The sequence below is a fragment of the Callorhinchus milii genome, unplaced genomic scaffold, assembly GCF_018977255.1.
Source record: "Callorhinchus milii isolate IMCB2004 unplaced genomic scaffold, IMCB_Cmil_1.0 Scaffold1, whole genome shotgun sequence".
In the NCBI taxonomy this organism is placed as follows: Eukaryota; Metazoa; Chordata; class Chondrichthyes; order Chimaeriformes; family Callorhinchidae; genus Callorhinchus; species Callorhinchus milii.
Genome location: NW_024704742.1, coordinates 84,067,658 through 84,079,745, shown reverse-complemented (window position 1 = coordinate 84,079,745; position 12,088 = coordinate 84,067,658). Strand labels below are relative to the sequence as shown.

Below are 12,088 nucleotides of genomic sequence, written 5' to 3'. Positions count from 1 at the left end.
GCCAACCCGCACCTAATACTTCTGGAATTAGGTAAGCAGGATGCATCCCTCTAGGGAGAAAGTGTGCATTACATGTATAGGTGGGAAGCATGGAACTCTCAGTTTGGTTAAGCGTGGTGATGGGCTGGGCCAATGGAAAAGTTCAGCTGCAATTTTTCCCTGGAATCCACAACACACACCTCCCTCCCCCCCACAAACCTCCCTCCCCCCTCCCCCCCCCCACACACACACACCCACACACACCCCTCCTCCCCACACACCTCCCTTTCCCCTCCGCTACACACACCTCCCTTCCCCACACACACACCCCTCCCCCCACACACACACCTCCCCCCCACACACACCCCTCCCCCCACACACACCCCTCCCCCCCACACACACCCCTCCCCCCCACACACACCTCCCTCCCCCACACACACCTCCCTCCCCCACACACACCTCCCTCCCCCTTCCGCTACACACAGCTCCCTCCCTCTTCCCCCACACACACCTCCCTCCAGGAGGTGGAGGTGGAGACTCTCAGTCAGGACCAATATCCTCTCCCACCCATTTGGGCCACCTAAGTTAAAGAAAGAAAGCATTAATTTTTTTTGCACCAATAGTTTAAATAAATTCTGTCAAGTTCTTTTTTTCCACCGTGTATAAATTATGTTTATTATATATTATTTTTATTTCAAGCCATCTATGAATCAGCATTGCGATATTGGAGTGTCTTCCCCTTAACAGCACTTAGTTGGAAATTTACAGAATGAAATGTTGCCAGCCAGTGCTAGAGGATGTAAAAGGGGCACATTTGGAAGGCTGCAAAGAACATTCAGTGCTCAGAGAGTTGACTATCAATGCCCCATTCAGCCACAACTACAGCAAATGCTTGAGGAAGTCTGTGGTGCCTTTGATGTGCATGTAATTAATGGCTTTGGCCAGTTTCACTAGAAGATTATTCATCTTCCATTACATTGCATTGGATCATACGCTACAACCATTTGAAGCATATGAAGTCGAGCAACACAAAATAATAGTACCTACGTTTTTTTTAAAAAAAAACAGAATACACATCTGCATTATTTTGTGGTTGAAAGGAAAAAAGACCCAAATCTTTTCTCCTATTTCCAATAAACTCTGACCGGGATTATGAAACTACAGTACTGAATACTCCACCCAGTAAACTAATACTGCATTGGTGACATCATTAATTCAGTGAATACGGAAGCCAATACTGCGACAGGCGGAAAAACAGTCCATCAGATGGAATTGGTCATTCACATTCCCAGCTGTTTGTGGGACACTGCTGTGTGCAATTGGCTGCCGTGTTTCACACACAGTAAATTCACTTTCCAGTGTATTCTGTGAAGCGCTTTGAGATGTCTCGAAGACGTAATAAGGTGCTATATCAAATACAAGGATTATTATTATTGCATTGCTGTGTGCAAATTAGTTGCTGCATTTATCTATAAGTCATGAAACTTTGCAGTAAAATCCTGCTAAGCAGTGCTATGCTATGCACAATGCATAATAATAATAATCCTTGCATTTGATATAGTGCTTTTCATGTCTTCTCGACATCTCAAAGCGCTTCACAGAATAATAATAATAATCCTTGCATTTGATATAGCGCTTTTTACGTTGGGAGGACGTCCCAAAGCGCTTCACAGAACACACTGTAAAGTGAATTGACTGTATATTTGTGGGCGAACGCGGCAGCCAATTGCGCACAGCAATGTCCCACAAACAGTCATATGGATTGAAAATGACCAATTTATTATTGTTTTTTGGTTTTGGAGGGATTATTATTAGGCTCTGTGTGGAGTAAGGAAACTTGCCCAAGGTTTCGCCCTGCAAGGATCATAATTAATATAAATACTCTAAAAGCTTTACGATCTACAAGAGATGGATACCTACTTGGGGTGTAAAATGATGAATGGATATAGCGAGAAAGTAGAGAGGTTGGAATTGGGAATGTTTGTCATAGGTGGATTCAAAGGAATGGTCTGTGGTGGAGTGGGTTCAATAGGTCAAATGGCTTTCTGTTCCTAATAACCTACGTTCCTTTAGTGTGGAGCTAGTGTCAAAGTTAGACTTATCTCCACTACCTTCCAAAACACTTATAGTCAATGCCGTCACCAGCAGCATTGCGCAATTCCAGAAAGCATTTTGATAACAGCAACTCCACAGATTCAAATGGACCAATATGACACAAGATGACAGCCAGTCCTTCAACCGCACAACTGCTAGTTACACACTTGTATAAAGCCAACAACAAGGAAACCCCAATGGTTGAGGTAGAGCAAGAAACAAATAAAAGTCAAATACCCATTGCTCTCTCACTTCAGTCCGAATCCACTCAATATACTTTACTGTATTGCCTGCGCCCCTTACTCATCACTGTTGTCTATTGGAGGAGGATGATGAAAGAATAAACAACATTGTTTGTGCATTATAAATTAATACACATTTCCTTAGAAAATCAGGAGTAACTTTTGTTAAATAGAATACTTTTGAGGCACTTGTAATCTGAATTCTCAAGCCAAATTGTACATGCCCATATTGTTCCTGTGGAAACCCATATTATCGATTCATCACATCATACTTGTCTGCAGCCATGAAAGGGTTAATTGGAAGCAAGGCCAGCACTATAAAGATGCCTGGAAAGCATGATACTAACCTAACAAGTTTATAAGTTTGCTTTGTTTTTTTGATCAGCTGGGTGTCTGACACATGTGGAAACCATCACTATGCTTAAGAGTAACCAAGCATCTCACCTACACATGGAAATCCCAGAGATAGATTGTTGGAATGGAATAGGCACTCTCTCTCTGGAGGGGTGCATCCTGCTTACCTAATTCTGGAAAATATTAGGCGCCGGTTGGCAAACTGGTTAATGGATGGATCAGGGTGCATGGATGGGACGAACGTCTCTCTATGTCAGTCTTAATCTATTGCTTGGTAGGCAAAGCATCTACAGCATAAAATTGGCCTGAACTCAAAACACTAAATTATATTACCTTGGAAACCCTGCTCAAAGAGGACATAAAGACATCCTGTGCTGGCAATGAAATGTCACACTGCCGTACCAGGTAATGCTTTTCTGAGATGGGATTTAAGGCATATTGTTGGGTTACATGAATACAATTTGTTGTTAGCATTAGAGAGAGCTTTAACAATGACAAGCAAAGTACAAAAGTATTTCCAAACTAATTAAGACAACAATAATTTACATTCCTTCCTCTATAGTGCTTTTTGTGTCTGAAGGACATCTCGAAGCATGTCACACAGCTGACTGGGAGATTGGCCTCCCAGGGGCAGAGGGGAGAAAAGGTGATTGAAGGCATGGTCGAAAAGAGGTGTGTTTTCTTAAGTGTGATGCAAATACAAGGATTGTTTTGTTGCCTTTCACTCAGGAGGATGTCACATAGTACTTCACAGGTTTCGCTATAAAGTATAGTGACTATGTAGTGTATAACCGAACTGCGGAGTACAAGAGCCTCAAACATTCCTCAAACATTTCTTTTCTTGCAGCAAGGATCTCCAGAGAGTGATCATGAGCAGCAAAACTAACATGCCTCTCTCTAACCTCTGGGGAATTGAGACCAATTGAGGCTCAAGACTTAGATTTCAATGTTTACCCTACCAGTCTGTATTAACCTGCTGCTAGACTGGTGATGACCATCCCCCTCCACCACCGAAGATTCAGCCATCAATGGTGGGATAAAAAAAGGGGAGATTGAGCAGGGGACCAAAATTTCACAGGGTCAATTTGAAAATTTTGTGCAGAATTTTAGAACATAATAAGCGCCTGATAACTCGTCACTCCATGGGAAAAAGGCTTACTGACGAGTTAACCAAAGTGGTGAGTTAGGCATATGTATAAGTACATAAATAAATGCAGTTGGGAATATTGACAGCATGATGACTTGAGTTGTCGTGACAAGCCAAGCCAGGGCCCAGTTATTAGGAGTTTATTGTATTTGTGAAATTTATTCTTAAAATGATCAGCTTCCAAATTTGGGCCTTTCCAAAATTCTGAATAATCATAAATTTGAGGACAACGGTCTTAAGGGTAAGATCACGACACATTTCAAACCTAGAACTGAAAGAGATGAGGGCAAGTCTGTACTTGAGAGAACTTCAGCAGAACAGTTTTGGATTAGATGAGGCTTCTGGAGAGAATTTTTCTTAATTTTTCTTTTTAAAAAAAGCCAGTCAAAATAAAAATGTTCTCATGGTGCTTATGCAAAACTGCCTAAGGAAATTCACTGAAATTAATAGAGGAAGGAGGAAAATAAACCACAAAAGAAAAACATTGAAGACTGTTAACAAGACAATTTGGCAAAATTGACATGAAAACATAAAAGAATTCTGGAGCTGCGATTTGAGTGCATTTACAAACAGTTATGGATGAATACCTACAGATCTCCAACATAGCACAGTTGGGGATGCGTAACTGATGAGTTTAACATTACACTGGAACGGCCAACAGTATGCAAGAGGAATGGATCATCTTAAACATTGAAAGAAACTTTGGTGAATCACTGAATTTTTTTAAAAAAACATACATCTGGTAAAAAGGCTTTCACGTCAGGAGGATGTTTAAAAGTGCTTCACAGGATTTACTGTAATGCGTAGCAAATGTGGGCGAACACAGAGCTGCTGTTGAAGATCTGTACCTCCAACTGATAGAGCCATCCCTCAAGGGGTAGGGGTGTGTCTGAGCTGTGGGCAGGAGTGTGGTGCTCTCATGCATTTCAGGCTGAGCTGTGCTGCTTACCAAGAGGCTTGTATTGTTTTTAAGCCAGGTTTTAAAAAAACTGTAAGGTAAGGAATAATTGGCCAACTAGAATTAACATTTAGAAACAAGCCTATTGATTAAGGTTACTTACATCCTTGGTAATTAATGAGGTTACATCAAAGCTCCCAATCAGTTACGGTACCACTATCTACCAAGAGAGGGCTCAAACTTGCAATTGTCAGATGTCAAATGACCAAGTTGTGACTATCCTTTGGAGGGAGAGGGGGAGATAAAGATAAGTAGGGTCTTCTTGGAGCAGAGCTGGTGATGTACTTCGCCCACAAAATACAGTCAATTCACTTTACAGTATATTCTGTGAAGCGCTTTGAGATGTCTCGAAGATGTGATAAGGTACTATATCAAATGCAAGGATTATTATTATTATCATTCATATATCGCGACACAATGCTGCGTAAATTTCCATGGATATGTGGAACTCAGTAATTTGGCTTGGATACTTTTAAATATAGTGATGGGTTTCTGTGTAGCATGTGTGTTAGTGAACTGTCTTCCCCCAACCGAAAAAAAAACTCTGAAACAATGTAAATTCCCCCCACCCCCTTAAGAAACTACCAATGGTTTGGAGCAGAAGAAAGAGAGAGAGAGAGAGAGAAGGTGACAACAGGTGAGAAAACATCATTGAATGCTGAGATTTACTCACCTTCGGGCTAATTATATGGATTATATACATGAAAGAAAAGAAAAAAAAATCAGAAAAATCTGACATTTACCCCTTGTTGCTAACACACCGAAATACACCATTTCAATTCAATTAGTTGTTTCAAACAATCTACAACATATTAAATTACCAAAACAGAAGGCACAACCTTTCAGCAAGCAGAAAGAGCCACAATACTTAGTTCTGGACCTTGTAGCAGAAACTTACAAGCTGGGACTAAAGAGTAGTCACATGAGCTCTTCGACTAAACAGATGTCATCTTCAACAGATCCTATCCTCCTAAAGTTTCCTTTCACTCTGAAAAACTCCTTTGTACTTTGGATATTTTCACATGCCATGCAGCATGATAATATCCGTCGCATTCCAGAGACCACCATGGATGCATAACGTCAGCCCTGCTTTACAAGGTGGGTTCCCCAGCTCACTGAGTGACTGAGAAACTCCTTCCAGATGCCACTTCGCCCTCTCAAGAGCTGAGCTTTCTTTGTTCTCACCACTCCTCCTATCCTGCAGCACTTTTTTAAAAAAATTATATGGTAAACCGAAACCACTGAAAAGAAAAATAACAGACAGACCAACCCAGCAAATTACCTTTGACCTCCTCCTGTTTGTCCTGCTTGGCCTTTTGGATTGTTAAGCCATTTGGGGAAAATATCTCAACACATCTGGTTTAATCTTCGGCCTGAAATTCCATCTCATCTTAACCTGGATGACCATTTTCGCTGAAAAAGGTGGTGCAGGATTGTGGAAAATTAACCACGGTGGGAAAACAGGATCCAAATTAGGACTAAGTTTCAGAATTGTCTTACAATTCTACACAATCTTAAGTTTAAAGACAAATGGTCTCACAGGTTCTGATTCAGTGAAATTTTGGGGCTCTTATGTTTAACAACAGTGAAACCCGTGGTTTAGCAAAACGGCATGGAGAAAGAGCAATTCCACGATGCATTTGCTTCTCCTCCACAAGATTATTGAAACCTCTTCCTCTTCTAGCAGTCCATAGACCAGGAATACAGACCATAAGTGTGCCACATTTTAGAACTCTGGGACTTTTTAACCTTCTTTTGGAATGTTTTTCCAAAGGCCTTGAGACTTGTTAATGAATTGGGGAAGCCTGCGATCAACTGGTCACCTCAAGAGAGATGGCTTTTCTTCGAATGAAGAAATAATATCACTCCAACGTGAATAGCTGATCTGAGTTGGGTCTTGCCAGAACCAGCGAGATTGTTCGTTGTACGTTATTGGTCGACTCAGCAGACAGGAAGGCCTCCAGAGACTCGCCATCAGTGCAAAAATATGACAAACGTACAAATGAGACATTCAGGTAACAGTTTTGATGGCACCCAGATAGCACCACTATCTACAGTTCTCAGACGTCTCTCAGATAGCATGGTCTGTATTGTACAGATATTTTATTGAAAAGCAGCTGCACTGTTTGATGCTAGCAGTGAAACACTATAATTGGCCGCTACTCTCATCTACCTACACACAAATCATTACGCTTATCAGTAATTGCCTGTGAAGCGCTTGGAGACATTTTGATGTTATCGGCAGGAAAACAAGCGTTGCTATTGCCTCACAGTGCCACAGTACAATGTTCTGCACAAACAATCAATCTCCACCCTCTTTTCCTGCATTCATCTGCCTCATTCCATCTGGAAAATTCACTTCCAGTATGACTGAGGGCTGAGATATTATAAGTATTGTGCTTACAGGATCGCAGATGTTGTATTGCATAAGAGTGATGCAACAGTCTTATCCTTTTAAAAAGCTATGTGCGCATAACAAAGAACAATGGCTGTGTACAGTGATATCTATAGTTCATCTCTTCGCCACCCCCACGATTGCAATCATTGCAAGGGCACAAACTCACAGGTACTCTCCATGCCTCAGCCTGAACCATAACTGTGAGATAGTCTAGCACAGTACGGCATGCGGTAGAAGCTGCACCAGTCAATGCAGGAGCAACAGCTACTGCCTTTATATGAGGTGTGTTTCATGCTAACTGGTTAGCAGTCTGCCAAATATTTTTTTCTATAGAAAAAAAAGAATATTGGCTTGAACAATACTACTAATCCTACTTGCATTTGGTACAGCATCGTTTATGCCAGAAGGATCTCTTAAAGCGCTTCAAGGGATTTACTGTAAAATGCAGTGCCCATGTATTTTGTAAGCAAACACAGCAGCCAACTTGTGTACAGAAACATCCAACCAACAGCAATGAAGTGAATGACCAATTCTACCGGGGTAGGGAGGGGGGTTGTTGGCCAGGACACTGGGACAAGCTCCCTTCAAATGCAACTTGTTTCAGCCTCCGGAGATCAAATCCAGCAAGGCTGCCAACCACATGCCCTGATTGTGGTCTGTAACATACGAGCACCTACAGAGGATATTTATTTTGGGCCACCAAACGCAGCATGTCATTTCCAATTACGCAGATCATCAACCTTGTGTGACACAGGCTGATGGGAGAGTCAATGTTAAACAAAATACACAGCAGTGCAAACCTTTATAAATTATATATTAAATTACCGATTACTCCAGTCCTTGCCAAACTCCACTGGCTCGCTGTCACAGAGCAGATCGACTTCCAGATCCTCACTCTAGTGTTTAAATCCCTCCATTCCTTGATACGCCTCTAACTCTCTAACCTCCTCTCTCCCCACAGCAGTACCCACTGCCTCCACTCTACTGGGTCCGGCCTCCTCCGTGTACCCCGAATCCTCCGCTCCACCATTGGCGGCTGTGCCTTCAGCCACTACCCCGAAACTTAGGAACTCCCTCCCTCAACCTCATCACCTCGCCCCCTCCTTCCCCATCTTCAGGTCGCATCTGAAGACCTTCATTTTTGACCGATCCTACCATCACCTTCCCCTCCCCCAGGCTCGGCCTTGGGCTCCACCACTGTTAAGCGCTCTGAGACACCGCTGGTGTGGAGGGCGCTATATAAGTGCAAGTTGTTGTTATTATTAACTATTTAACACAATGCCGATGAGAGAATCTGTAAGCAGACAGAATCTTAACAGTTTGGCATGAAGTGGATTGTAAGTTGGCCGAGAGACTCAAGACAGCATCATTTGGCATGTTGTTTCATGTCCCCGGACATTCTTGCCCCACTCTATAGTACTATCGCAGAGTCCCTCCGACTCGCCCCTCTCTCCCCATTTTCAAAGCCCACTTCAAGACTTACCTCTTTGACTGTATTTTCGGTCATCTTTCTTCCCCCATCCCATCCTCTTCATCCCACTATAACACACTAATACACTATTTTTCTCAACCACATACCAACCAATGCTGCTGATAAATCAAGCGCTACCCATCCCTTCTATGGTGTTATCTTTCGTTTGCGAGGGGAGGGTTGTCACAGTTTATTACCCTCCAGTTTACTACATTAACATTTTAACTATATTGCATTTTATATAAGAAAATCCTTAATTGCCCCATTATTCCTCATTATTCAACCTGATGGCAGGGTTTTGTTTTACTTTAAAACCAAAAGGGTGTAAGACATCTGATGCAGCATAAAAGGCATTGGTTCTGGATGCTAACAGCTGACCTTGTGTAGCAGCTGAAATATTCCAGCTATTTCATCAATTCCTAAGCATATTTTTATCTCAAAAACTATTACTGCAGCTGCCAAGTGCAGTTTTACTTCTTCTCCTCCCCCTTTCCCTCCCACTCTCTTTTTCTGTACTAATAGTTCCAAGGTCAGGCATGCTACTGACCGACAGCAATGCTGCACCATTAGGCGCTGGTCTGAAAACACAGCAAGACTCATAAATAAGGCTGAGGGCCAGAAGACAGACAAAGGTCACTAGACTCCAGTGGAAAAAAAGCATCTGCTATAGTGCAATGCTTCAGCAGGTTATGGAGTTCACACTATCAAACATTGTGGGGGGAAGGGGGGGGCACGAAATAGTAAATACCAAGCTAAGATCACATCTTTTTCACAGAGTGGGGCTTTTTAACAATTAGTTTTGTAAATGTTGCTCGTCAAGGTGAAGAATACATAGGAGTCTACAATGACCTGGCCAATTTGCCCTTAGTCCGATAGATGGGAGTGAAATTGAGAGACAGAGCATTAAGTTTGCTTGCATCCAAAAGCTGACCCTCTGCTACTCTTGCAAGGCAATGATCTGAGCGAACACGAATCTACATTAACTTGAGACAAATTTGATATAATAAACATCCTTACATTTGGTATAGTGCCTTTCAGATCAGGAGCACATCCCAAAGCGCTTCATTTTGTGGAGTCCTGTCACTCAGTGGTTAGAGCACTCACCTTGCAAGCGAGAGACCTGGGCTCAATTCCTGCCCAGGGCGAATTTATGGGCAAGTTTCCTTACTCCACATGCCTCTGTTTACCTAGCAGTAAGTAGGAACCCGCTTGTCAGTCGATTGGGGATCGCTTTTCTGGGGGTAATAATTCCTTCNAAAAAAATGATAATAAATTGGTCACTCAATCCATGACTGTTTGTGGGACACTGCTGTGCGCAATTGGCTGCTGCATTTTGCCCACAAAATATGCAATCAATTCAGTACAGTATATTCTGTGAAGCATTTTGAGATGTCTCAAAGAGATGATAAGGTGCTATATCAAATGCAAGGAATATTATTATATATTTTATAGTCAGCTACATTCACCTACAAAACCCACAACAGTGATACGCAACTTCCCTTAGTTGTATGCTGCTGGGAGTAGAGCTAATAATAATCGTTGCATTTGTTATAGCACCTTATCACGTCTTTGGAATCTCTCGAAGTGCTTCACGGGATTTCCTGTGTAGTGTAGCAACTGTAGTTTGGAGACAAAGTAATGAGGCTTTTGTCACAATCTGACCCTTGGGAGCAAAGAAAAGCTCCAGTGCTACAGAGTCTGGAATCAGCAATAGAGGAGACCTGTCTCCATTTGCTTCTCTGTGGGGTCTGGCTAAAGGGCTGAAACTTAATGCAGATCAAAGGCAGCAGCAAACACCAGCTCGACCCATCGTTAATAACACCAGCACAGCACTTAGAAGAATCAATGTGTGGAATAAAGCAAGGAAGGCATCGTCTCTTTACCAGGTAAATGTCGCAGGCAGCAGGAAGGAAAACGACACTCACGCTGCATCAGTGTGAGTTTGAACATGGACACAGCTGCAAGTGATCATCAGGTGGAATGTACCGCCAAAAAATCATGTGCTTTTTATACTGCTGAAGTCATGCAACTCTTCAAGCAGTTAGGAACGGATTTATATTTCCTTCTCATGGGGGTTGAGGAGAGCTTTGCACACACTGCCTGTGGAAGTACAATAAAGTGAGCATGAACACATGTTACTGGTTCCACAGACCAGCCTCAGTCTAACCACCACTGATCTGTTGCTTAAACGTTCCTGTCTGTGGGCCAGTACTAAGTAGGTTTAGCGGCACATTCTCGTTCTGCACCCCAGAAGGAATTCCCTTGATCATATCAGGTTAAAACAATCTTAATTTCACCCATGCTTCACATCTGTTCTGAATTTCGGCATCTTTACATGACGCACTCAATGTGGATTTCCAGCTAGATCTTCCCCTGCTTATTTCACTAAGGAACTCAATTAGTCAGAAGGTTAGCTGGTTAGATTCCAGCAGTACCCCAACGCACACCCGCGGCCTTGGCCCTTGCCAACCTGCGCCTAATACTTTCCAGAATTAGGAAAGTAGGATGCATCCTCCAGGGAGGGAGTGCGCATTCTATTCCAACAATCTCTCTCTGGGATCTCCATGTGTAGGTGGGATGCATGGAAATCTCAGCTTGGTTTGGATACTCTTAGGCACGGTGATGGGTTTCTGCAAGTGTCAGACACCTAGCTGACCCCCAAAAATATTCAGAAGTCAGTGCTTGCAAGATTTCAGACCTACTAGGTCTCCACAGGTAAACTCACAATCCGAGATTAACTACTTACCACCTACTTCAGGATTAAACAAAAAATGTTGCTCATGAGATGCAGAATAGATTACTTCTGCGGAGTCCTGTAGCTCAGTGGTTAGACCACTCGCTTTGCAAGTGAGAGACCTGGCTTCAATTCCCGGCAGGGTGAATCCTTGGGCAAGTTTCCTTACTCCACACGCCTGATAATAATCCCTCAAAAAAAAAAAAAAAAATTGGCCATTTCAATCCATGACTGTTCGTGGGACACTGCTGTGCGCAATTGGCTGCCGCGTTCGCCCATAAATATACAGTCAATTCACTTTACAGTATAGTCTGTGAAGCGCTTTAAGATGTCTAGAAGATGTGAAAAGCGCTATATCAAATGCAAGAATTATTATTAGATGCAACCACTTAACATCACAACAATCGAACAGGATCTACCACTAACGATAATGGTTCCTTACACAACACAACAACAACAACTTGCACTTATATTGCGCCCTCCACGCAGGGTAGTGTCTCAGAGTGTTTAGAGCATAAGTCTCGTTTCTACTTCAAGGAAATGGAAAGAGTCGCCTTTGGCAACCTCTCTCTAATAAACCAAAAGGATGCGAGTGAATATTCAGAGAAAGGTGATGTTAATCACACTCACCAAATGAAACAGCATTTTGCGCATGTAAAAGGTTGTCATTCTAACCCATCAGTTCAACCAGCAGAGTGACAAAATACAAGT

General features: G+C 42.5%; 1 protein-coding gene across 4 annotated transcripts in view; it reads right to left on the bottom strand.

Annotated features, from left to right (window-relative positions):
• lpar1 (lysophosphatidic acid receptor 1) overlaps positions 1 to 12,088 on the bottom strand; it is an 80,337-nt gene that overhangs the window by 52,054 nt on the left and 16,195 nt on the right. Inside the window, exon 1 of one of the 4 annotated variants that reach the window (XM_007906530.2) lies at positions 8,656 to 8,980. The exons of the other annotated variants lie outside the window; for them this stretch is intronic. The gene's annotated coding sequence lies outside the window, so the exon portion shown is untranslated. Of the gene's footprint in view, positions 1 to 8,655; positions 8,981 to 12,088 lie in introns of those variants that run through there. 4 annotated transcript variants of the gene reach the window in all.